Source organism: Rhincodon typus, chromosome 11 (genome assembly GCF_021869965.1).
Source record: "Rhincodon typus isolate 14 chromosome 11, sRhiTyp1.1, whole genome shotgun sequence".
Taxonomy (NCBI): domain Eukaryota; kingdom Metazoa; phylum Chordata; class Chondrichthyes; order Orectolobiformes; family Rhincodontidae; genus Rhincodon; species Rhincodon typus.
The window spans coordinates 57,204,804-57,229,610 of NC_063342.1; the positions used below are offsets into that span (position 1 = coordinate 57,204,804).

Sequence of the window (24,807 nt, forward strand, 5' to 3'; positions counted from 1 at the left end):
GATCCCCCACTTGGAAATCAGCTTGCTCAACAGGGGTGGCTTCCGTTATAAGTGACGGCCATGCTGCAGCCCAAACCAGGGGCCTATATCCAGTAACTGTAAACAGTGGTGAGGGTGAGAGTGAGGTACAATCCCAGGGAGATCTTTGGATGGACATGAGGCTGATCCAACCCTCAGCCACTCATTTTTTGGGGTTAAAATTATTCCACCACCACCCCGCTTAAATCATGTCAGGCGACCCCTTTATTCAGGGATACCTTCATTATTTTTATTCAAACGTTTTTTTTGAAATCAATAACCTAAATCTCATCAACAGTAGCATTGAATGTAAATAACTAAATGTATTATTCACAAAAATAAATTATATTTTTGCACAAAAAGTAGTTGTTATTTCACAGCAAATTAGGTGGCTACATAATGTACAAATCTATATAATTTCAGTCAAAATTCTGTTTGGCATTTCCTCAAATTCATGAGCATAGAACACTGAATATATTCCTTTTAAGACTGGATCTTCCACAAATTCGCGAAGGTACCTTAAGAAATTATCACACCAACTAGTGGATCTATACCCAACTTACCAACATTCATGTATTTATACCTACATACACAGTTTTGGTGAGAAACGTTCCATGATAATTCTAAATGTTGTTACAACTAAGCTAAAGGACAATTATTTGAGATTGAAGCTGTAAGCCTGTGTAAACCCCCTGAACTTCCTTCTTTTCTCCTCCAACCTGAAGGGCTTTTGGTTATTAACAAGAGATATATGTGAAAATTACAGAACAATTGAACTGGAATGCAAGGGTCTTTAAAGCTAACGCAATGTCGCTCTTTGTAAGAGAAGGTCATGCTTTAATGGATTGCACACTGAGGTAGGACTGGCATCCTTGAAGAGAAAGAAGGGGCACTCAGCAGAACCTCAGTATTTTATTAGCATCAGCAGTGACTTTCCAGTTGAAAAGATCAACTAAGTGTGAAGTGTACCATCTCTATTAATCTAACTCCAGAATAGAAGGTTAATGGAGCAGTGCTTGACTGGAATATAGCTTAAAAGGAAACTCTCTTGTCTGCAAGAAGAATAATGGGTCTAGCATTGAAAACCAGGTACCTTTATGAAGCAAAATCACTACAGTTTAATACAGAACGCTGGACACTAATTTCCTTGGGGAGAAAAGTATGAACATGCATTTTCTTTTATTTATCACTAAGGATAAGAAGGCTGCATACCAAATGTGCTGCAGCATAACTAGCCACGTATTTAGAAAAAATCCAGTTATATTTCCAATTATAGTTTGGCATAGATCTGTTTAAAGACCTTAGAATATATTAATATTGCTTAGCCTCCAGGACATAATACCAATAAGATATTAAACCAGTCAGATTAGATGATCAATTAATAGAAATGAATTTGCAATGGTAGGACTGAAGACAAGACTGCAAAACAATTCTTGCATGAAAAATCACACTTATTATCGTAAACCGGAACCTTTCAAAATCTGGCTTTATGATAGTAACTCTCAGCTCTTTTGCTTGCTTCACTTATTCACACTGCTTTTAGTCCCTTCGTCAAGAGCTTCTGGAATCCTATTCTTTTCTTGCTGCCAAACAAAAGAGTGACCTTAGCTTTGCTGGCTTGTCCTAACATGAATTCAGTGATTATCTTTCTGCCTCTATCCACTTTCTCTTTGTGTCTGCAGCTCGTATCATTTTCATCTTTTCTAATTTAATACAGTAAAATCTTTTCATTGTCAGTGTCTGCCATCATTTTTTCCTTGTATTATCGGTGCATAAGAACAGAAGAATAAGTTATAATAATAAAAGGAATTAGGTACAATTCATTTTTTCTTTAGCATTCTAAATGAAATTACCCATTGCACTTTTAAAGGTATTTACCAATCCCTTTGTGAAGGTATTTACAGCAGTAATTACTCTCACTGATTAAATTGATCCTCTCTATTGTATATATTCGTTACTTCTGGAGATGACAAACAGATGATCTAATATTTGAATGACTTCGATACTTACTAGCCCTGTTCGATTCTTCTAAATGACTTGAAATCCTGGACATTCATAAGAATGAGGTCATGAAGTGAATTATCTAGGGCTGTGGTAACATTGGGTCTAAAAGTAATCCTCTACTACATTTAGTAATTTAAGATTCTATTGCATGCTTCTTGTAATCTATATTGCTGTCATTTTGTCCATAAGATATCTAGTCAATGCTTGTAAAAGCTTGAAACGGAGAGTGATTTCATCCTTTTCATTGATTAACAGTTTCAGTTCTTTGTAAAATACATCAAGTAATAACTATGGCAATACAAGTTTTCTAACTCGTCTCCCTCCACAGATTAAGCAAAGTTTTCCCCATACACTGTGCCACCACGAAATGCTCTTTCAATCTTCACACCTATTTCCATTCTGCTGACGAGTACAGTAAGTTGGGAAGTGCTGGTGCTGCCACCTGCAGTGTTGTTCTTGGGGTTGTTCAGCAATCATTTCCAAATCTGATGCCACAACTGTGAATCCCTCCGTGAAAAGGTGAGCATTTTGATAAAGGATTAGGAGTTACGGTAACAGTCCCATGAAAAGTATGTGCCTGTTAGGGAAGAGGGGAGAAGATTCAATGTTAACTTTCAAAAGAGAATTAGATATATACTTGAAAAGAAGACACCTACAGGACTATATAAGAGTGGGGCAGGGGAACCCATTTACAGACTTTTCAAAAACAGCACATAACAAGCTAAATGGCAATCTTCTGTGCTATAAGATCCTATATTAAACTTTCGACAACAAGGAAGAGCATGATGAAATTCACAAGACACTTGTGAGATGATTTCTGACCTTGAAACAGTAAAAATAAGGAAAATTTGTATTACTAAATACCTGGTGAATCCAGCTTTTTTAAGAATGTTTCAAATGGTCCTTTTAGTTTTTGTACTGATTGTCAAGGGACAAATTGTAGTTTTCTTGGATAATGAATGGGTTGGTAGCCCTTGATCTGGAAGCAGAATAAACAGGAAGGAAGTTAAAACACAGAGGCCACGTGACCAGAAACAAAGGTAAACTAGAACTACAGCAAGAGAGTTGCAAGGGGAAAGGGATCAAAACACAGATAAAGTTGCTGGAGGAACAAATAATTTAATGTCAGGATAAGCCACAAAAAATCACTACAAACAAGTCAGCTTTCTGTTTGACATGAGAAGCAAAATAGATTCCAGAAGTTCTTGGGAAGGCACTGAACTGTAAAAGCAATACAAATAGCTCAGGCATGTCAAACAGATGAGGGTTTGTATGAGAAGCCTAAATCATAAACCATGTATTGTTTATTAGTCATTTGAAAAGATATTCTGCAAAGTTACAACTGGGACTGACCTGATTCAAAAGGGTTGATAGATACGCACCTTGCCTGTGTTAAATATATCTCATTAACCATATTGGGGATCTCATGAAATAAAGCCGGTGAATAGGACGTGATGGTGAAAGTAATTAAGAAATTGTGAAATCCATATACTGGAGGCAGAGTTAGCGAACTTTCAAACTGCATGTGGTATCAACATGTGAGGAGTGATCTAGACACTTTGTTGCATTAACTATTTGAACTGAAATTTAGCTTCTAATTAGAAGTATCATTTGTCTGGTAATTCATGCTTAATTTATGATCAGATTTGTGTAAATGTTACAAGTGACATCTCGGTAATGTATTCATTTGCAGGGTTATTTGTAAATTTGATTATGTTTGTTCGCTGTTTACCCCCCTGGGGAGCAGAACACATGCAGTACGCTCCCATCAATCTAATTTGCCTTTGAACTACCCAGTTCCTCCTAGTCAGCTGGCATTTCAACATGAGGAGCTACATCACGCAGTAGTGACAGAACAAAATTGAGCTTGTATTTCAAAAGCCTATGAGAAGCAAGTGGAACAGAAGACAGGGAAAATATTTGTACTGATGAAGCTTTAACTGGCAGGGGGTGGGTGGTAGGGAGGAAGAGACCTTAGAATGAATAATGTTAAGTCAACCCACAGGCAGATGAGTCATTCATCATCAATGATGACTTGTGGCTATACCTCATAAGAATCTATTACTGAACTTTGATAAAATTTACAATAATTTTTCCTGAAATGTTAACTCTACAGTTAATATGTATCCCTCCAAAACAATCAAAATTGTTAAAGACTAAATGGGACGAGAGATAAAAGAATGACCAACATTCAATTTCTTATCCATTTATTACAATGTAAACATTTTCTCTCTCCTTCTATTTAACCATGCGCATTAAAGCGATTATGCAAATTGAATCTTAAACAGAATCAGGGGAGTTAATAACACTGTAGTTAGAAGAACTGATTTTACATTAGTGTTTTGCCCTTATACCACTGTCTCTCTTTAAAAGCAAAAGCTGTCATGAGGCTGCACAGACACAGAATGAAACCAGACACTAACAGACAGTAGATGCCTCTAACAAGGTCAGCTGATATTAAAAGACCTAGGAAGGCCAGAGATTATACAAACTAATTTTTTCTTCCCCCCACAGTAAGCTTTCTGGAGTCATAATGTCAGTCTACACATGCCATTAGCATTAAACAAGTAGCATCTATAAAAAAGAAACACACTGGCATTCATAATTCCACCCTTCCAGCATATTAACCTAACATGAATGGACGTGTGATTGACTACATTTTGGTGCTATCTTTTCTCATTGTCAAGTTGAAATTCGCATTTGGAACCAACAGTGGAACATACAATCATACTAAATTGTGAGGTGGGAAAAGATAAGCTGGTCCATCAAGCCTGCTCCCATACCAAATTATTCTGGAATCATTGAAAGTTGCAGCACAGCAGTTAGCAACCCAATCTAACCCTACCTTCCAGCTCTTGGTCTCCAGCCTTCTACATCATTGCATTTAAAAACATAGCACGATTAAGTTTCTGTCCCTATCTAAGACAATGAGCTCCAGATCCTCACCAAAAAAAACCTCAAACTAATCTCTAAACTTTCTACCAATCACATTAAATCTACACCCTCTGATTATTAACCTCTCTGCTGAAGGAAATCAGGCCAAAACAGCTCTTGCCTCACAACCCCACTGCGTCCACACACAGCTATATCCCACATAGCTCTCCATAATGGCACATTAGATTCAGTAAATGTGTTATTTACTTTGAATAACTCATTTTGTTTCAAAAATATGTTTTGTTTATAAAAATTGTAAAAGTACATTACAAACCATTTCCACATTTAAATGAATTACAGCAAATTCAATGTATCTCCATACAACATGATCCACTTTTGGGTGTCTTGATATAATCGTAATAATCTTAATATTTACAATATACATTCCATTTCAGCCATACAGCTCTATATGCCATGTACCATTCTGAGGTGTCTCAGTGCAATTTGAATACACTTGTTGTTATAGTTGCACAAATGAATTCAAAAACAATTTTAATAGATATCTATCTATATCTAGTGACAGTTTTAAAAACCGATTAAACAGCTCAACAAACAAAGCTGTTATACTCATGTGACCGGACTTAGTGGTAACCTTCCAGAAGCTTCTTGGAATTCAAAGCCAGTTGGACAATCAATGATTTATGTACCTCTTGATGTGAGTGGAATGATAAACTATTGTGTTATAAATGATCTCAGAGACCAACTGTCTCTAATAAGGAAAACCCCACACAACAGAATTCAAGTTTGCACAATCCCGTAAAAATATGTGTTAACAACTTTTCAACTAGCCTCTGAGATGGGCCATAGTCAGTTGGTTAACTGCAATGTAATCCTTTGCGTTGTTGGCAACCAATTTCCATACCTCCCCCTAATGAGGCTTGGTTATGTAATTCCCACAGTGACCCCAACTGCCTATTAACTGTACAACTTTGAAATAGCAGACAGTTAATCATTCAACACTGCTTTATACAGTACGTACTGATGACATCAAAACTACTAACTCCAGTCTACAAACGAAAATCTCACTTTTTAAAAACACAGCCAACAACTTATTTACTGTGCTGTCTCTGGCAAAATGGTGCAGTGGAAACTACATTTCAGTAATATTTCTCATAAGATCTTCAAAGAAATTTTAAAGGAAAGAAACTGCCTCCAACTCCTGAACTTCCAGCTAACCAATAAACCTACCCCCACAAAGCAATTCCAAACTGCTAAACAGAGGGAAAGGGGAAATATACTACCATGGTTTGAAAAGGGGTAAAATTAAAATGGGGGAGTTTTTCATTCTTTGGTAAAATTTATAAAATCTTTTGTAACAATTCTGGAAATAGCGGTGCTTGATTTTCAGCATGCAACCCCAGTGAGTCACAACAGCCCTTTCCTGTCAGGTATGTAACCCAAGGGTTTCCTGTCCCTCAGAGCACCATGGCTGAAAGGCTATAGGCAGGAAACTTACCCCAGTATACCTCTGTGGCGGCTATCCCAACTTTAGTGTGCCCTCAGCACACAGTCCTGGAGCTTGAAATGTGCCACTTTGCAAAGCTCCATCGAAGACAACTCTTTGCAATCGAAGACTAGCAAGTTTCAGGCAGACTAAGGTGCAGCCTTCTCGGAGTTGATGGTCCTCCAGCTAAAGTTAATGTTTGTCTCAGTGTCTTCAGAGAGTGTCTACAGAGCCTTCAATGCTCAGTCCTACAGTATGGAGCTGCTCAGGATGAACATTGCAAAAAAAAAATGCGTCTCTCTCCAGACCTTCTTTGTACAGGCACATTCTACAACGATACAGACGGTTTTCTCTCCTCCACTGCACCAGTCTCAAGGACAACATGCAGTGGGGTGAGACTCCAGGCATAAAGGAAGAAGCTGATGGGCAGGGCATGTCTCACCATCAGCTGAGCTATGTTTTGGTTTTAAGTTCTGGCAATGAAGCATTCTGCCAAATGCCTTTGACAGTCTCCTCAATGAACTAAATGACAAGAGCTACCCTCTCTTTTCTCACAGGATCTCCAAGGAGTTATGCACTGACCACTCACTGAGGATTTGTGGTCAAAACGGTTTTCTGTGTTAGAGAGATGATCTGGCACTGTCCAATTACTTGGAACTTTCAATGTCAATATGGCTAGACCCATTCTTCACAACACCCGAGACAGGGAGAATCTCAGCACACAATGACTCAGAATCTACTCACACCTTGATGCAGCTCCATGTAAGGGTGGCCATCAGAATGAGTATGTTGTTGGGTCCATTTCCTTCCCCCTCTATCTACTAATTTGTTCTTTACGACTGTAAATACAGTTCATTTATGACCTCTGGCTATAGCAGAAGGTGGTTCAGGTGACCACCATGATGCAAGAGTCAGGAATGGATCAAACGGGCACCCCAATGAGCAACACTGAGAGTGCCTCCCAGCTTCTTACCTACAATGAAGAAGCAGTATCACTCCCACATGCCCAGCTTTTGTTACACCATGGCTGTTCACTTCTTCCAGGTTTTGACACTTGCAGCAGGATCCTCTCAATCCTATCCCCAGCACCTCGAGGTAATTTAATCAAACGGTGAAGGGGATGAAGAATTAGTTGGCCCAGTTTGCAAATAAAATGGCTTTGCTCTTGCCACAATTTAGCTTGGCTCCTTAGGCCCATTCAAACAGGTCATAGCCCAGAGGGAAAGAACAGGAAAAGGTAGTAATGCTTAGAAATGAACTAACTGGTCATACTGGACCTTCATTTTGAGGTGTACAAGACAAGTCAGACCCTGTAAGCAATGCTTACAAGTTTTACGGTTTTCTTCCTTCTGGAAGTTGTGCAAACAACAGGGGATCTGAGCAGAAAACAACGATATTATCCATGTACATGATTTGATCTGAGTGCTCCTCCTACCTGGGATAGTTGCCTCTCCTTCTGCCAAATCTTTCCTAAAGAACTTGGCAAAGCGTTTTATACAACACACAACAGGACAGGGGAGAGAAGGCATATCGATTAATGCCGGTGTGCAATATTCTGGCAAAGGCCTTCTCCCAGTCCAGTCTGATGAGGCAAATGTCCAGCTCCCAGCCCCAAACATAGGCAATTGTATCCCTGAGCAGCACAAGGCTCTCAGAGATCTTCCTGCCAGATATATTACATGTCTGGGCAGGGCGAATAATCAACTCCAGGACACACATGGCCTGGTTGGTGCTGACCTTTAGCAGAAGTTTGTAATCCATGTGCATCAGTGGTATGCACTGCTAATTTCTTCTTTCGTCCCCTTTCCACTTGTAGATGAGGGTGATGATGCCCTTCCTGATGGATTCTGACATGCTTCCAGCCAAAAGCATTACCTTGTACACGTCCAACAGATCTGAGTCCATCACATCTCAGAGTTGAATACAACTTGACTGATAAGCTGTCACTTCCAGGAATTTTACACTTTTGTAAAGATTTGAGGGCCTCAGTCAACTCATCCAAAGTTGGAGATTTATTGAGATTCTCCCATTACTATTCTCTATGACCTCCATGATAGAGTTCAGGAATGACTGGGAGGCTGATAATCAGCTATTTCTTTCCACAAACATTTACTTTATTAACAATTTGTAAAAACACATTGCCAAAATTCTGTAACGTTCAAGGCAAAATCTCATTGTGCAATTCAACTCATTTCCATTCAGCATGATTTTGTTTTCCAAATATATACTTTATTCATAAAATGTGTAAACATAAAACACAAAAACATTTCAACCACAACAGGACATGCAAAAAAATTCAACATGTGCCAAGACAATATGTTCTTGATCTGATTGTATCAGTGTTAATATTTACAAAATACATTCCACATCAGGTGTGCAGCCCAAGGCCAAAATATTTCAAATTGGAAATTCCAGGAAGTGCAACAGAAGTTGCTTATATAACATGTTTCACTCTGAAGCAGCCGCAATACATTTTCAATACTCACTTACGTATGTATGTTGTAAATTATAAGGCACGCAGCCTAACAGAACTACAGTTCTCAGCCCCTCGGTGTGCTATCGCTGAAAGGCTTCAGACAGGCACATTTTCCCCAGTCTTCCCAGCATTATTGTATCCCTGAACACATGGACCTTGAAATGTGCCAGTTGGCAACTCTATGCACTGGAAGACCAGCAAGCTTCGGGAAGATCAAAGAGGGTCTTTCACCGAGTTAATGTCCTGCAGACACAGTTGATGTTTCTCTTGGTGCACATTCCAGGGAACAGCCTTTGGAGCAGAGTCCTGCATTATGAGCTGCTCAGGACAAACTTCAATTTAAAAAAGGACTGCATCTGTCTCCAGACCTGCTTCCCAAATGCACATTCCTCAAGGGGGTGAACAACAGTATCTTCAACATTGCCTCCACTTCAAGAACAACGTCTGGAAAAGATAAGGCTTCAGACGTTTAGGAAGAATCCAATAAAAAGGGCCCTCCTTACCACCAGCCTACGTATATCATAAGACTTTTTAAATAAGTTTTGGGATTCTGACAAATATCTTCTGCTCAAGGAACAATCTCTCAAGATCTACCCTCCTTTCCCTGCATGGCCTCCAGTATTACATGGTGACGTGTGGTCAAAGTTGATTTTCTTCATAAGCCTCTCCTTGAGGAACAGGTGATAATGGCACGATCCAACTATTCGCAGCATTCGGCAGCCATGTGTCTAGAAGCACCCTTGGTAGGACCAGGAACAGGGAGAACCTTGACTGCCTGATACTTGGTGGCTGCTTACAGACTTGCTACAGCTGCACACAGGATGAGGGCAGGGTTGGGAATGTTTCTACCCTCCTCCACCACCCCTCCCACCCACTTTATTTGGAAGTTTGTACATTACATTTTTGTAAACATGGTCCATAAAGTAGATGGTGGCTCAGGTGAAGTGCCATGGTGCAGGAGTGAGGAATGAGCTAGACTTGCACTGAGACAGCATCGAGAGTATTTCACAGCAGAGAGGAAGCGCTGCTCCCACGTGCACCATTTTTGTTTGACCATAACTATACGCTCCCAGTGCATTCCTAGCCTCTCTGAGCCTTGACCACAATACCCACAGGTAATTTAACCTAACAGTGAAGCAGACAAAGGATCAGTCAGCCCAGTTCCCAAACAACATGGCCTCGGTTTCCCTTAGCTGCTGAGCCCAGTTCAAACTGGTTGCAGACACTAATCAGCCAGTGCACCAATACTGGATCCAAGCAGAAGACAATGATGACATCCAATGGTAGAGGGATGCTTTGACCTGAGTATGTCCATTACGTAGGATAGTCCACCCACTTAATACCTGCATTCTTCCTAAAGGACTCGGGAAGGGGTTATCTGCAACAGACTGACAGGACAGAGGAGAGAGGGTAGCCCTGCCTCTCAGTTTAAGGTCTCATACCAAGAGTGACACTTTTCATAAGGCTGCACTATTACATTATCCTAGTTTATGAGCACAAACACTGGTTGGAGTTTGAACTAAAATTTTTTCAATCATTGCTATTGGGCTGGCAAACTGATCTCTGAAATGGATTTGAGTACAAGACAGACTGATAAAATAATGTTTTCTTCTTCCTGTAGCTCCTGAGTGTTGGCAACTTCAAATAAATTCTTAATAGGTATGAGGTTGTTGCATTATCTTGCTGACACAAGGTGGCAATTTCATTCTAACATTTATTGTAGAAAATGGAAAAGATCCAACAGATTAAAGAAATATCACACTCTTGCTGGGAGCATTAATTTGTAGCTGTTTGTGCTGAACTTAATCTAGGAGTGCTTACTATGAACAATGCATGACCAAAAATGGAAAAGTAGGCTATATCTAAGGGCTAACATCCGTTATAAACAAGGCGAGATGAAAGCAGATATAATAGAATGAATCTTAGAGTATTTTGGTGAAGTGTTGCTCCATTGTGTTTTTTGGTACGGTTTTCAGCACAAGGCCAAGAAAGTTCTGTATCTTAACAAACATATCTCACCCCTATCATTCGATTCTAGCACATCATACCAAACACTGAGACAACAAGGTGCAGAGCTGGATGTACACAGCAGGCCAAGCAGCATCATAGGAGCAGAAAGGCTGACGTTTCGGGCCTAGACCCTTCATCAGAAATCACACACTGATCCTGGAACAACTCACCACTGTTAGGATATCCTGGAATTGACCAGTATGTTTGACTCTGGTGCCTCCTCTAAAATGCTACTGTGCTGTCAAATGAGCTGTCCTGCACAGTTCCTGACTTTTGTCCCTGATATGGCCGACAGAGGGGTTTCACTTTGTGGACAGGGTTCTGCTAGACAGAAATGGTACAGTGGCAGTGCAAGCCAGGAGAGGCAATGCAAGGCAGGGGTGCTGTGAGCACTCAGAGGGGCAAAGAGTGAGTGAGCGCTGTGACAGCATGCAAATAGCCTAGAGATGCAGTGTGGACTAGACCATGAGCTGGGTGTGTGTCCCTGAGCACACACTATCCTTGCTGCAGTGTTACAATGATAGCTACCAGTGCAGCCTGAGTTGTAGCATTCAAGTGCAGAAGGATATTCTACATGGATCAGAGATGTGCCTTGGGGGGTTCCTTCATGTCAGATGCTGACGTCTGTGGAAATTGGTGACAGGTACCCCTGCAGCGCACCCTGAGATGTTGGCGCCTGGTGTTCAACATGGAGCAAACAGTGAGCTGAAGTCACCAGGCACCTGCTCTGGCTTACGTGTTGAGAATTCTCAGCATCTGTTTGTTCAGCACATTTGCGAAGACAGGAAGCTGACTATGAATGAGGCAAATTGTGTCACTGTTAAGGTGTTTAAAAAGCAATAACACCCCTTCAATTGGTAATTGAGAATTTTGCCTCACCACCCAGCAGATGCCTAAATGATAGAAGAAGATGCTCCCAATGTTGGAATTGGTCTTGCTGGCCTTCTTGAGTGATTCTGACACATTTCCCCCTACAGGCCACATCATTTAGGTGTCCATAAAATCCTGCCAATTATTTTCATATTCTTTCACATTGTTGTGTCTTTTTTTAAAAAAGCTTAAGAGATTAAAGAATGAGTTGTCATCTCCTTTTGTATGGAAACGCATAAACGAGATTATCTGTGTGAAATCTTGGAGAAAATGAAAGCACACGAAAATCTTCAAGGTAATTGAAAGATAGGGAGCTAGTTAGCTCATCTGAGCTTTCCTGCTCCTCTGATGCTGCTTGGCCTACTGTGTTCATCCAGCTCTACACCTTGTTATACCTTTAAGGGACATGTTCATGGTACAGTCACTATATTGTAGCATATAATCTGATGATATAGTTATTGCATACTCCATCTTGACTCAAACCACTTGACACATGACATGCAAACAAAAGTATGCTACTCTTTATAACCTGTAAACTTATGTGAATCCAGATACAAGTGTGCCTGTAAATCTTATATTTTTATCTATTAGTGAACTGTAATAAACATCCTTTAATTCTTCAATGCCATGTTATCCAAGCCTAATTTCTTATGTTATGTGGGATAATGTAGGCATTGCCACATATGGTGAAATACCCTGAAGTGGGGTTAGCATAGTGGACGTCTACAAAAAAAAACTCAAGATCTTGATGACAGACATTTGAAAAACCAACTGCAGACCAACCAGACAACAGTCTAGACATCAAAGGATTTGGACAATCAGCTGCATCAGTTTCTCCAAATGCAGACAAACATACAGATATGTAGTGTGGAGACCATTGCATTCTTTGTTTTATTTTACTCATTTTTTGGCTTGGATGTTGAATGGGTCAATCAAGGGAGAACCTCTCCTGGCTGGGTTTTGGCAGGAGGCAGTGAATTTTGGAGGTTTCTAGAGTTGGTACCACTTGTGCTGTCTTTCAAGTTTCTCTCTAATTATCAAACTGTTGAAGGCTCTTAGATAAGAATACCAGCCTGTAAAAAATATGTAAATATTTCTATAAATCTGCTGAAACTTTTTGCATTAAACTGGTGACTTCGGTTAGCACTACTGCCTCACAGCATCAGGGACCCGGGTTCAATTCCAACCTGTCTGTGTGGAGTTTGCACATTCGCCCCATGCCTATGTGGGTTTCCTCCTTGTGCTCTGGTTTCCTCTCTCAGTCCAAAGATATGTAGGTTAGGTGGATTCGCCACACTAAATTAACCATAGTGTCCAGGGATGTGTAAATAGGTGGATTAACCATGGGAAATACAGGGTTACACAGGGATAGGGTACAGGGCCAAGGGTAGGGCGCTCTTTTAAGGGTTGGTGTGGATTCGATGGGCCAAATGATCTGCTTCCACACTGTAGGCGTTCTACGATTCTAAAGCAAGATTTGCAGTTCTGCTTGCCCCTGAACAACCCACTGTCCAAAGATTTCACAAAGGCCTGGAATCAAGAGCCGGAAACTGCTTACATTTATTTTCTTTCTTTAATTTATCCCTTAACTGTGTCTGTCTGTCTGTCTGACTGTAGGCATTATGATCAACACGATTGAGCTTTGGATTATAGATATTAATTAGATTACTTTGTTAGTCTATGTTCTGAAGTTACATTATTAATAATAAATTGTTAATTTTTGTTTAAGTTACAACTTTAGTGTCCAAGGTCTGTTAGTTGCCAAGTCTGGTTCAGAACAACTGGGTAGTTTGGAGAGTCACTGAATGCTTTATTTTCATTGTGTTGCAAATCCAATGATAGTGAGGCTGATTTAGTTTGGCTTGCTATCCCTGTGCTCTAACAGTAGATATAACATGGACCAGCAAGAAGACATAGCTTTTCAACCTAAGGAATTCATAAAAGTCCCTTTACTTAAAAATTAAAAGGCTGAAATTATCAATACAACCAAAACCAAAGGCAACAGACTTGTACCAGTGAATTCTGCATCTCACTCTTTTTAAAAAGAACTTGAGGGCCTGCATTTCTGATTTTAACTTATAAAAGCAGTTAAATGGTCTTGACAGTATAACTACAAAAGTCTCCTACCAGAAAATACAACTTTTGAGTCAGTTTCTATATTTTAAAGCTTACCTCTGTCAAGGCACTAGTTGGTTCCATCATCTTTTTCTAATCAGTGCCAAGATAGGGAAAAAAAGATCCTGCATGATGTCAGCAATCACTATTTGGCATGCACGCCACTTAAAGGCTGGAACCTGCTACTACAAGCCTGCAATTTTTATTTCAACTAGAGGCCTGCAGTTCTTAAACCAACTCTCTCTTACAGAGAACAAGACTGGAAAAGGAGGAGCATCAGAGAAAATGAAAATAAAGGGAAACAGAATAAAAGAAAGGGAAAATACAAAAAAAAAACAAAATTACCACCAAACGGAAATGAAAGGCACACATTTACTTATGCATGGTCATCCAGTGATACATCTACTCAATTACAACACTGCAAACAATATTTCATAGAACCATAAAATCCCTACAGTGTGGAAACAGGCCAATAGGCCCAACAAGTCCACACGGTCCGTCTGAAGAGCATTCTACCCAGATGTTGTTCTATTTTAGATCAAGTGACTGGTGGACCTGAGAAAAGAGCCTAAAAATCTTGCCTTTTTCTTTAAACTATTCATTCACTGGATAAGGGCGTTGCTGGCTGGGGCAGCATTTATTCCCCATCCCTAATTGCCCAGAGGACAGTTAAGAGTCAACCACATTGTTGTGGGTCAGGAGTCACATGTAGGCCAGGCCAGGTAAGGATGGTAGTTTCCTTCCCTAAAGGACATTAGTGAACCAGATGGGTTTCCAACAATTAACAATGGATTCATGGTCATCATTAGACTCTTAATTCCAGAAATCTTTTTAAAATTCAAATTCTACCATCTGCTCTGGTGGGATTCAACCTCAGATCCCCAGAACATTACCTGGGTCTCTGGATTAACAGTTCAGCAATAATACCACTCGGCCATCACCTCCCCACTTGCTCTCAGAAGGAGGAGCTTTGCAAGATTAATACATCTGGCCTTTCTGTGAACAATCAGAAAGATCTAGAAAAGACCTGGAAATTTCCTGAAGACCAGCTGAAGGTAAGAATTAATTTCAGGATTAACAGACTCAACTAATTTCATACAGACTGCAACCACAAGAGTCAATTGACCTGTTTGTCGGAAGATACCGCAACAAAGTATTGATTTGCTAAAGAGAACCGATCAGACAGGTTCCTTCGTCAACACTTCTATACCAATTTTGGGTATATACCTGCTATACACTTCTATACTTGCTTTGGAGCAGGATCTTTTGGGCAAGAATAAAGGCCTTACTATTGACGTATTACTTGAGGACAGATAGATACACATATTAATCCATAGTGATAGGCCAACAACAATTACATCCTTCAGGTGTAGCCAATACTACTGCTGTAATCAACAAAGTTCATCAAACTGAAAGAAAACTGTAGTAGATGCAGTTTGTCACATCAAACCTAAAACTATCCAGCCGTTCTTGATATCTGTATAATATGTAACATGAAAGGACATTGGGCATGTATGTACAGGACATTTGGTTCCAAAGGCCATGCTGGACCCCAGAACAAACTACAGGCAATTAACAAGACAGTCCAACAGCATCTTACTGGCAGCAAGGAAAGTGTTAAGATGCTGCACAAATGCAAATGCATTCATGAAGTAGAGTGAGCCAAGTGAAAAGCAAATGTTGGAAGTTGTCCAATTTTTCCATATTGTCAACTTAACACACCATGTCAATGGTGCAACGTGACCAGAAACTTTACAACTTTTAATGCCATATGTTCGGGAAAGGCAAGATGATACACATTAAAAGCTAATATCAACACAGCAACTATTGTCATCATGTTAGCAGCACACATCCTGATAGACATGCCCTTTAGCAAGTGGCTCATCATGAGAGGCAATCCCACAGCATATTATTGATCATCATTTCCATGCATTGGCAGAATCACCCTATAGAGCCAATATACAAAGTCATCTTGGCTCCCCGAGATCTTCTGCCTGGTGATTATCAATGGTCCAGTTGTAGTGGGACAACAAGTGTGCACAGATCTTGGCATAATTACAAATTACAGGATTCACACCACATCCATTGTAATGAAACAGAGCACATGTGCCACAATTAAATCAGTCAACAACTTGCAAGGATATAAGTGAGATATAAGGCAGGTATTAGGGTGATTACATCTGATACTGAGCCGAATGCCCAACCCACACAAAGAGCAAGCTATTCCTCTCAATCCACACATTTATGCTCTTGACTACAAGGTTGAAGACATTCTCAAGGTTGATCTGTTAAATTTTGCCAGAGCCATTGTGAATGGTTGCAATCATCAACTGCCACAGATAAGCAACTACAAAAATTGCAATAAGTCATTGCCCATGAATGGCCTGACTACATTCAGAATGTACCAGAGAACTTCTGTTCATTTTGGCCATACAGAACTCAATAGATTGTGAAAAGTCATTTTCAAGGATAAACATGTCCTGATTCAAAAAGAAACATGCCAGGCTATCATGTTCATGTCACACCAGGGAAGTTATATGGAAATTGAAATTACAAGATGGCTGGCATACAAATCAGTATCCGGTGAGGAATCAAGCAAAATATTTGACAATGTAAATCATCAGAGAATCCCTACAGTGTGGAAACAGGCCCTTCGGCGCAACAAGTCCACACTGACCCTCAGTGCATCCCACCCAGACCCATCCCCCTATAACCCACGTAAGCTACACATCCCTGAACACTATGGGCAATTTAGCATGGCCAATCCACCTAACCTGCACATCTTTGGACTATGGGAGGAAACTGGAGCACCTGGAGGAAACCCACGCAGACACGGGGAGAATGTGCAAACTCCACACAGACAGACACCCAAGGCTGGGTCCCTGGTGCTGTGAGGCAGCAGTGCTAACCACTGTGCCATCGTGCCAACCACTGTGCCATCGTGCCACCCCACCATATGCCAACATATCAACCCCAGCAGGACTAAGGGTGTTGTACTTAACTGCTTGCAGTATATGAAACAAGGTAAATGAGCTTGTAGCACAGATTGAAATCAACAGGTATGATTTTGTGGGTATGATTGAGATGTGGCTGCAAGGGATCAGGGCTGAGAACCAAATATCCAAGGATACATGTCATATCAAAAGGACAGGCAAATGGGCAATAGGGTGGGATTGCCTTGTTAGTCAGCAAAGAAATTAAATTGATAGGAAGATGTGATGTAGAGTCGGAAGTTGTAGAATCTGTGTGGATAGAGTCGAGGAACCACAAAGGAAAAAAGATCCTGATAGGAGTTATGTCCAGGCCTCCTAGCAGTAGTCAAGATATAGGAAAGAAAATAAGGCAGGAGATAGAAAAGGCATGTAAGAAAGGCACTATTACAATCATCACGGGGGACTTCAACACGCAGAACTGGGAAAATCAAGTTGGTAGCAGATCTCAAGAAAAATAATTTGTGGAATGTCTACAAGATGGTTTTTTTACAGCTGCTTGTAGTAGAGCCTACAAGGGAACAGGCAATTCTGGATTTGATGTGTAATGAGGCAGACTTGATGAGGCAGCTTAATGTGAAGGAATCCATGGGACCAGTGACCATAATATGATAGAATTCACCATGCTGTTTGCGATAGAGAAGCTGGAATCAGATGTAACAGTATTACAAGTGAGTAAAGGTAACTACAAAAACATGAGGGAGGAGCTGGCCAGAGTTGATTGGAGAGGGATGCCTAGTAGGGAAGGTACTGGTGCAGCAATGGCAGGAGTTTCTTAGGGTAATTAAGGATGCACTGTAGAAATTCATCTTAAAGAAGAAACATACTAAGGGCAGGATCAGGCAAGCAAAGCTGATAAGGGAAGTCAGGGACAGCATAAAAGCAAACAATGCGGTGAAGAATTATGTGAAGCCAGAGGATTGGGAAGCCTTTAAAAACCAGATGATAACTAAAATAGTGTTAAAGGTGGGGGATGAAATATGAGGGTAAGCTAGCTAGTTATATAAAAGATTGCAGTTTTTTAGATATATAAAAGCTAAGGGAGGGGCAAGAATGGACATTGGACTGCTGGAAAATATGGCTGGAGAAATAGTAACGAGGAACAAAAAAATGGTAGAGGAACTGAATAAGTAGTTTGCATCAATCTTGATGGTGGAAAACACCAGTAGTTTACCAGAACTTCATGAGAGTCAGGGGGCAAAGGTAAGTGTAATGGCCATCACTAAGGAGAAATGCTGGGGAAGATGAAAGATCTGAAGATGGATAAATCACTTAGACCAGCTGGACTGCTCTGCAGAGTTCTGAAGAAGATGGCTGAGGAAATAGTATGGACATTGGTGATGATATTTCAGGAGTCATCAGAGTCAGGGACGGTTACAGAGTATTGGAAAATGGCAAATGTAACACCCCTGTTTAGGAAGGGATGAAGGCAGAAGACAGGAAACTATACGCCAGCTAGCCCGACATTAGTCATTGGCAAGGTTTTAGGGTCCATTATTAAGGATGAGATTGCAGAGTACTTGGAAGTGCATGGTAAACGAGGGCTGAGTCAGCACAGCTTTGTCAAAGGGAGGTCATGCCTGACAAATCTGTTAGAATTCTTTGAGGGGGTAATGAGCACATTAGACAAAGGAGTGCCAGTGGGCATGATATATGTGGATGCCCAGAAGGTCTTTGACATGGCGCCACACAGGAGTCTGCTCAATAAGATAAAAGCCCATGGTGTTAGGGGCAAGGTACTGGCATGAATAGAGGATTGGCTGACTGGCAGAAGGCAGGAAGTGAAGATAAAAGAATCTTTTTTCAGGATGGCAGCTGGTGGGTGGTGGAGTTCCACAGGGGTCAGTGTTGGCACTGCAACTATCCATGTTAAACATTAACTATCTGAATGAAGGAACTGTTGCTCAATTTGCAGATAACACAAAGATAGTTGGAGGGACGGGTAGTGCTCAGGAGGTGGAGAGGCTGCAGAAGGACTTAGAAAGGCTAAGAGAATGGGCAAAGAAGTGGCAGATGGAATGCAAAGTGAGCAAGTGTGAGGTTATGCACTTTGGTGGGAAGAGTACAGGCATGGATTATTTTCTTATTTTCAAGAGTGGATGTGGAGAAGATGTTTCCACTAGTAGGAATGACTAGGACCCAAGGGCACAGCCTTTAGAACTGAGATGAAGAGGAATTTCTTCAACCAGAGGGTGGTGAATCGATGGAACTATTGCCACAGAAGGCTGTGGAGGCCAAGTCATTGAGTGTATTTAAGACAGAGGTAGATAGGTTCTTGATTAGTAAGGGGTCAAGGGTTACAGGGAGAAGGCAGGAGAATGGGGTGAAGAAACATATCAACTAAGATCAATGGGTTCAACGGCCTAATTTTGCTCCTACATCTTATGGTCTAACGACCTTTATGTCCACATGATGTTCCATCCACTTCTTGGACTGGAGCAGCCATAGACAACAGTGCATAGGGAAGATCACATCCTTGGGACAGATTACTTCTCCAAAATTCGCATCATGCAGCAACTTAGCAATAGAACAAGCCTGAACATCATTAACATGCTGAGTATTATTTTCACTTTATCCAGAATCCCAGAATGGTGGCTGATAGTGTCTGACAACAGGACCACAGTACACTGACAAACTGCTTCAAGACACATGCGCTAATTGAGCAGTGACCCATTGTCACATTGTCACCCCATTATCCATGCTCAAACAGTCTGGCTGAATATACGAAATATACTGTCAAATTAATGATCATTAAGTGTCAAGCAATGAAACAAGGTCTTCACATTGCATCCCTGTGGTTTTGTACAACATCAGTGGAGAAGGGATTAGCATCCCCAGCACAAATAATGCTTGGAAAGCAAGTGTGGGAAACATTGCCCAGCCACCAATATCTAGCCATTCCGAGACTCAGGACATTGTTCTTCAATGACAGAGGAGATACATGACAACTGAGCAGGGACAGAACTACTGAAACTGTGTACTAGGCAAACAGTCTGAGATAGAAATACAAATACCTGGATGCCCCAAAAAATGTCCAGAATAAGTCACGAGCCCAGATCATTTAGAGTCATTACTGATCATAGCGTTACATTGTGAAGAAATGGAAGCCAGCTCAGATCAGCTTATGGCACATCAACCATGTACGAAGAGGGTAAGGAAGAACACTCAATGATGTTTGTGCTGTGGTGTTGAAAGCAAGCAACCAGCAGCAAGACAACCGAGTTGTCAAAAATAGTACAACATGACCTATCATAATGGGTTAATGGTCACCAGGTCAGAATAACTTGTCAAACTTCCAAAGCATTATTTTGAACTCAGAATAGTTAGTATTATGGAGTCTCTTTTACCGGTTAGTATAATTATCGAATTGACAACACTTTCCTACACACATTCATGTATATCTGTTTGGGATGAATTTTTAGATTTGATAAAATGTGACTGTTGTGGAAAGTCTTACGGATGCACACATATATAACATTCTTCAATATCGTCTTATCCACACCTAATTTCTTATAAGACACTAAGACCATAAGAAATAGGAACAAGAGTAGACCATTCAGCTCTTCAAGCCTACTGCACCACTCAATAGGATCATGGCTGATCTGATACTTCTCATATCCACTTTTCTGTCTTTTCCCATAACCATGGATTTTATTGTCTCAGTCTTTAATATATACAAGGACTCTGCTCCACAGCTCTCTGTGGCAAGGAGTTCCAAAGACTCAAAACCCTCTGCAAGAAGAAATTCCTTATCTCAGCCTTAAATTGGTGCCCCTTCATTCTGAAACTATGCCCTCTGGTCCCAGATTCTCCCAAGCTGTTTAACTCTCTGTATCAGGGATCATCCTAGTGAATCTATTCTGAACTGCCTCCAATGAAATGATGTGTTTTCTTAAATAAGGAGAGCAAAACTGCTCATCGTACTCCAGATGTAGTCTCAGCAGTGACAGTAATGCTTCCCTAAAAATGCCAACATTCTATTAGCCTTCCTTATTACCTGCTGCACCTGTGTGCTAGTTTTCTGTAATAATTTCCCCATGTTATATTCCATTTGCCAACCATTATAACAACATGGACATTCCTCTATCTGTTAAAACAATTTGCTGGAGGTAAAATCCACATCAATATCAGTTATTACTTCTGAATACAATTTTTGCTGTTTATAGGAGGTCTCTAGTTTCTTGTGTCTCCGACAGATAATCTGTACATAGAAAGTTTGCATTTATTTCTCTCTGAAGTGAAACTAATGTTTTGATTTTGATTTTGAGTTAAAAACTTACATGGGCAGAAAATACCTTACATGAGGACGATGCCATGGATCTAACTGCACATGTCCAAATGGATCACGGTGCCATATTTGCAGTGGAAACATACATTTCCTTGTTTTTGTTTTCAGACAATGCTTGATCATGATGCTGTTATCCACATACACTTGCTTCCAGAAAAATCTTTTCTTCCTTCACTTGTCCCATTACCAATCACTTTTGCCATGCCATGATTTAACCCCACCTGTTTTTCACCCAATCATAGCCCTTCCCTTGTGCTTATTTTCCACTTTCCCTTTTTATAACTGGCTTAGATTTACATTTATTACTACTCTCACTACTGATAAAAGGTGATTGAACTGAAATATTCCTTATGTTTCTGTCTCCACAGATGCTGCCTGACCAGCTATGTATTTCCAGCATTGTCTGTTTTGTGACTTATTTAACACAATTGAGGCTGCTGCATTGAATTTTCACTGAGGTAAACTGTCCATGTGTGGTAATGAATTAGGCCTAATGTGGAGGTGCTGATGTTGGACTCGGGTGGACAAAGTTAGATGTCACATGACACCAGGTTATAGTCCAACAAGCTTGTTTGAAATCTCAAGCTTTCGGAGCACTGCTCCTTCATCAGGTGAAGTCTTGACGTTTAAGCAAACTGTTCTCATATTTGTATTTTGCTAAAGTAGACTCATCTACAGCTCTCCAGAAATATAGTGGAGCACAAATATTCTGCTGCCTATTTTAACAGTTCTCAACTAGGTTTTTAAAACGGATGCTAAGTCATGCACTAACTATGCAATGGAGGTATTCAGAATATTAGAGATTTTGAAAGAATGCATCAGGAGAAGCTGTTTGCACCGATAGGTAGGTTTTTCATTGCAATGCAAATGGTCTGTAATAAATATCCTGCTGCTGATTTCATTCTTTTAAGGCAGGTCACATAATATTAATTTGTTAAATTACCTCTCATACTGATGTCTCCTGCAGTGTTGACTCAACAAAATTTCTGCTGAGTAAATTCAACTTCAATTCAAATGTTAAAGCATGTCAAAAACAAAAGTTGTCGCACAGTGATGCAGAAAAGTTCTGCTGAACAATCTTAAACTACAAATTTCTGGCATCATCACGTCTTTATTTTGCTACTTGGGAATGGAGGGAAGCCACTGCTGTTAAACTATAGAACCTTACTGAAGGATGATATTCTTTATTTGTTATCCTTTCTCAGAGAGAAAAAACCGAATCTTGTGACCCTCCTCCCTTTCTCAGTGCATGGGCCTTATGCCTTCTAGACATGGTAGACGAATAAAACATATATTCATATAGCACCTTTCAAGATCTCTGGAAGACCAAACACACACTTCACAGCTACAAAAGTGCTCCCTTGTAACTTTTGCAACATAACATGGAAAGTTACAAACAGCAAGGAAATGCATTCAGCAACAAGGCAGTAAAGAGATCAATTATTTTTATGTTCTGTCTGAGGGGTAGATTCAGGCCAAAAACCAGAATTTTTCAAATAGTGGTATATTCAAGAAAGTAGACTTAAATTAACCTTTCATCTAAAAGAGATTTCTAACAATTAAACACTCCCTCAGTACTGCATTAAAGTCACAGCCTCGATTACATGTGTTTGTCTGTTCACCCACAATCTATTGAGAGACCAGAGGAATAACATTGAGCCAAGGCAGACATCTCACAGTCAAACAGTAAAACATTGGCGTACATGTTTATCTAGAAATATTGACTTATAATTCACAGTCTGGTCCCCAACTTATTTAACATTGGGCAAATTTTCTAGTTTTCACACCATTTCATACTGATACGTGTTCAATCCTTTCATATTTGCAAACAAAACATGAACTAAAATATGCTTTCTTCCTAATATAAAATGAAAGAATAGTTATTTTATTAAGCAGTTGTAATAACATTGTAGATACCTTTTTAAGTTTTGTGCAGCTTGCGGAGATAAAGATAATGCTTCCATCATTCAAGATCTTCAGATTTTTCTCCCAGTAAAAGGTTGTTATATCAGAGATATAAAAAAATTATTGTTTTGCTACAATTAAATGAGTTAATCTGTACATAGAGTAATCTACACTGGCCATTAGTCATACCTCAAACTGTATGTTTATTTCCACTAAGTTGACTCATATACCCTTTTCATGAACAACACCCAATCATAACAAAACACTATTAATTGATATTGAAGGAAGTTGTGTTTATTTTACAATTTTGACAAAATTCAGGAGGTAAGAAAGACTTGGATTTAAAAAGCACTTTTCATAACCATTGGACATGTCCAAGTACTTTTAAAGCCAGTGAAATACTTTTGAAGCATAGTTCCTCTTTTAGAGCAGGAAAAGCAGCAACCAATTTCTATACACCAGTTCCCAGAAACAGCAATGTGATAATGACCAGGTAATATATCTTGTGACATTTATTCAGGGATAAACATTGGCCAGGATATTAAGGGTATATCATCTGGTCTTCAAAGTGGTGGCATTGGATCTTTGATAGGTAGAGAGGACATTTGTTTGAGGTTTAAACCAAAAGGAAAATAGCACCACCACAGCATTACCTCAGTATGGCATTCAACTGTGAACACAGATTTTGTACTCAGGCTTCAGAGTGTGACTCGAAACCTGAACCCTGTGATTTGGAGGTGAGTTGTTAATCATTGATCTCATGGCGGACACAAGAGGAGGAGCCATTGGAGTGTAGCACATGAAGGATTTGGATTCCCTGGGCACATATACATGCTCTAACATTGACCTCGGATCAAAGTCAGCAGAGAGGAAGTTGTACATGGTCAGATGACAGTAGGGACTCATGGAAATAATCCCCAAACAAGTAAGAGAAGAATGGGCTAAAAATTGACAAAGATTGAAATAAAAGAAGGGGGCTAAGCCAAAGGAGGTACCATTGTAGGACCAGGCAGAAAATTCCTGCTACTCAAAACTCTTAGGAACTTTTGGAAAGTAAGCAAAGAAAACTTATACAAAAGCAGAGTACTGTGGACACTGGAAATCCAAAACAAAAATGGAAATTTCTGAAAGTACAGTTCTGGTGGCATCTGTGGAGAAAGGAACGGAGTTAGTATTTCAACTTGGTAATGTGAAGTGGAAAAGTTAAAGATGTGACATATATAAAGCAAATATAATTGGAACAATAGAATAAAAGGGAAAGTCTATGATCAGTTGTAAAATGGGTGAGATTAAATGGCAAAACGGATGATAAAGCAAAATAAAAGAAGGTGGTAATGGGACAAGTGAAGAAACAAGATATATCTTGAGCAGATATAAAAGAACTGGAATCATTGCTCAATAGCTGCCTTCTGAAAACAAAGAAAAAAAAACAAAAAATGGAGGCAAACATCATGAACTGAAATATTAAACTCAATGTTGAGTCCAGGAATTTGTGAAGCACCTAATCAAAAGGTGGCGTGCTGTTTCTTGGGTTTCCATTGATCATCGTGGTAACAGTGAGGGAGGCTGAGGACAGAAATGTCAGAGTGGATGTAGAACGAGAATGAAAATGAAGAGTGAATGGCAGCTCCAGGTCATGGTTACAAACTGAATTTAGGTGCTCCATGCAGCAATATCCGCCTGAGGAGACCATACGGTACAGCAGTGAAGACAGAGTACTAAATCAAAAGAAGGACATAATTGCACCTGGAAG

The 24,807-nt window shown here is 40.0% G+C and overlaps 1 long non-coding RNA gene across 1 annotated transcript; it reads right to left on the reverse strand.

The window, feature by feature from the left end:
* Positions 1 to 247: 247 nt before the first annotated feature.
* LOC125484464 lies at positions 248 to 14,119 on the reverse strand. Its single transcript, XR_007263302.1, has 3 exons — positions 13,929 to 14,119; positions 2,887 to 3,001; positions 248 to 2,599 (listed from the first exon to the last, which is right to left on the reverse strand). It is a non-coding gene; the product is annotated as an uncharacterized LOC125484464 (long non-coding RNA).
* Positions 14,120 to 24,807: the final 10,688 nt, after the last annotated feature.